The sequence below is a fragment of the Cherax quadricarinatus genome, unplaced genomic scaffold (assembly GCF_038502225.1).
Source record: "Cherax quadricarinatus isolate ZL_2023a unplaced genomic scaffold, ASM3850222v1 Contig2213, whole genome shotgun sequence".
NCBI lineage: Eukaryota > Metazoa > Arthropoda > Malacostraca > Decapoda > Parastacidae > Cherax > Cherax quadricarinatus.
The window spans coordinates 12,751-15,450 of record NW_027197239.1 but is presented as its reverse complement, the minus strand read 5'-3'; the positions used below and the strand labels follow the sequence as shown (position 1 = coordinate 15,450).

At 54.0% G+C, this 2,700-nt stretch overlaps 1 long non-coding RNA gene across 2 annotated transcripts; it reads right to left on the bottom strand.

The window, feature by feature from the left end:
- Positions 1-1,480: 1,480 nt before the first annotated feature.
- LOC138851808 (uncharacterized) lies at positions 1,481-2,433 on the bottom strand. 2 transcript variants are annotated; one of them, XR_011391417.1, is made up of 3 exons: positions 2,060-2,433; positions 1,878-1,972; positions 1,481-1,757 (listed from the first exon to the last, which is right to left on the bottom strand). It is a non-coding gene; the product is annotated as an uncharacterized lncRNA (long non-coding RNA). The 2 variants fall into 2 exon arrangements; XR_011391418.1 differs by having other exon boundaries at positions 1,481-1,637.
- Positions 2,434-2,700: the final 267 nt, after the last annotated feature.

Below are 2,700 nucleotides of genomic sequence, written 5' to 3'. Positions count from 1 at the left end.
AGCAGTGGCCAACTGGACCATGGTGGCAGCAGTGGCCAACTGGACCATGGTGGCAGCAGTGGCCAACTGGACCATGGTGGCAGCAGTGGTCAACTGGACCATGGTGGCAGCAGTGGTCAACTGGACCATGGTGGCAGCAGTGGTCAACTGGACCATGGTGGCAGCAGTGGTCAACTGGACCATGGTGGCAGCAGTGGTCAACTGGACCATGGTGGCAGCAGTGGTCAACTGGACCATGGTGGCAGCAGTGGTCAACTGGACCATGGTGGCAGCAGTGGTCAACTGGACCATGGTGGCAGCAGTGGTCAACTGGACCATGGTGGCAGCAGTGACCAACTGGACCATGGTGGCAGCAGTGACCAACTGGACCATGGTGGCAGCAGTGGTCAACTGGACCATGGTGGCAGCAGTGGTCAACTGGACCATGGTGGCAGCAGTGGTCAACTGGACCATGGTGGCAGTGGTCAGGACCATGGTGGCAGCAGTGCTCAACTGGACCATGGTGGCAGCAGTGGCCAACTGGACCATGGTGGCAGCACTGGCCAACTGGACCATGGTGGCAGCAGTGGTCAACTGGACCGTGTGGCAGCAGTGGTCAACTGGACCATGGTGGCAGCAGTGGCCAACTGGACCATGGTGGCAGCAGAGGCCAACTGGACCATGGTGGCAGCAGTGACCAACTGGACCATGGTGGCAGCTGGACCATGGTGGCAGCAGTGGTCAACTGGACCATGGTGGCAGCAGTGGTCAACTGGACCATGGTGGCATGGTGGCATCAGTGATCAACTGGACCATGGTGGCAGCAATGGTCAACTAAACCATGGTGGCAGCAGTGGTCAACTGGACCATGGTGGCAGCAGTGGGACCATGGTGGCAGCAGTGACCAACTGGACCATGGTGGCAGCAGTGGTCAACTGGACCAGGTGGCAGCAGTGACCAACTGGACCAACTGGACCATGGTGGCAGCAGTGGTCAACTGGACCATGGTGGCAGCAGTGACCAACTGGACCATGGTGGCAGCAGTGACCAACTGGACCATGGTGGCAGCAGTGGTCAACTGGACCATGGTGGCAGCAGTGACCAACTGGACCATGGTGGCAGCAGTGACCAACTGGACCATGGTGGCAGCAGTGGTCAACTGGACCATGGTGGCAGCAGTGACCAACTGGACCATGGTGGCAGCAGTGACCAACTGGACCATGGTGGCAGCAGTGGTCAACTGGACCATGGTGGCAGCAGTGACCAACTGGACCATGGTGGCAGCAGTGACCAACTGGACCATGGTGGCAGCAGTGGCCAACTGGACCAGTGGCAGCAGTGGCCAACTGGACCATGGTGGCAGCAGTGGCCAACTGGACCAGTGGCAGCAGTGGCCAACTGGACCATGGTGGCAGGAGTGGTCAACTGGACCATGGTGGCAGCAGTGGCCAACTGGACCAGTCACTCACTTCACCTTCAAGACGACACGTTCACTCTCACTTCACCTCCAAGACGACACTTTCACTCACTCACTTCACCTTCAAGACGACACGTTCACTCCACCTTCAAGACGACACTTTCACTCACTCACTTCACCTTCAAGACGACACGTTCACTCACTTCACCTTCAAGACGACACTTTCACTCACTCACTTCACCTTCAAGACGACTCGTTCACTCACTTCACCTTCAAGACGACACTTTCACTCACTCCACCTTCAAGACGACACTTTCACTCACTTCACCTTCAAGACGACACGTTCACTCACTCACTCCACCTCCAAGACAACACTTTCACTCACTTCACCTTCAAGACGACACGTTCACTCTCACTTCACCTTCAAGACGACACTTTCACTCAGTCACTTCACCTTCAAGACGACACGTTCACTCACCACCTTCAAGACGACACTTTCACTCACTCACTTCACCTTCAAGACGACACGTTCACTCACTTCACCTTCAAGACGACACTTTCACTCACTCACTTCACCTTCAAGACGACACGTTCACTCACTTCACCTTCAAGACGACACTTTCACTCACTCCACCTTCAAGACGACACTTTCACTCACTTCACCTTCAAGACGACACTTTCACTCACTCACTTCACCTTCAAGACGACACTTTCACTCACTCACTTCACCTTCAAGACGACACTTTCACTCACTTCACCTTCAAGACGACACTTTCACTCACTCACTTCACCTTCAAGACGACACGTTCACTCACTTCACCTTCAAGACGACACGTTCACTCACTTCACCTTCAAGACGACACTTTCACTCACTCACTTCACCTTCAAGACGACACGTTCACTCACTTCACCTTCAAGACGACACTTTCACTCACTCACTTCACCTTCAAGACGACACTTTGACTCACTCGCTTCACATTCAAGACGACACTTTGACTCACTCACTTCACCTTCAAGACGACACGTTCACTCCCTTCACCTTCAAGACGACTCGTTCACTCACTTCACCTTCAAGACGACACGTTCACTCACTTCACCTTCAAGACGACACGTTCACTCACTTCACCTTCAAGACGACACGTTCACTCACTTCACCTTCAAGACGACACGTTCGCTCACTTCACCTTCAAGACGACAATTTCACTCACTTCACCTTCAAGACGACACGTTCACTCATTCACCTTCAAGACGACACTTTCACTCACTCACTTCACCTTCAAGACGACACGTTCACTCACTTCACC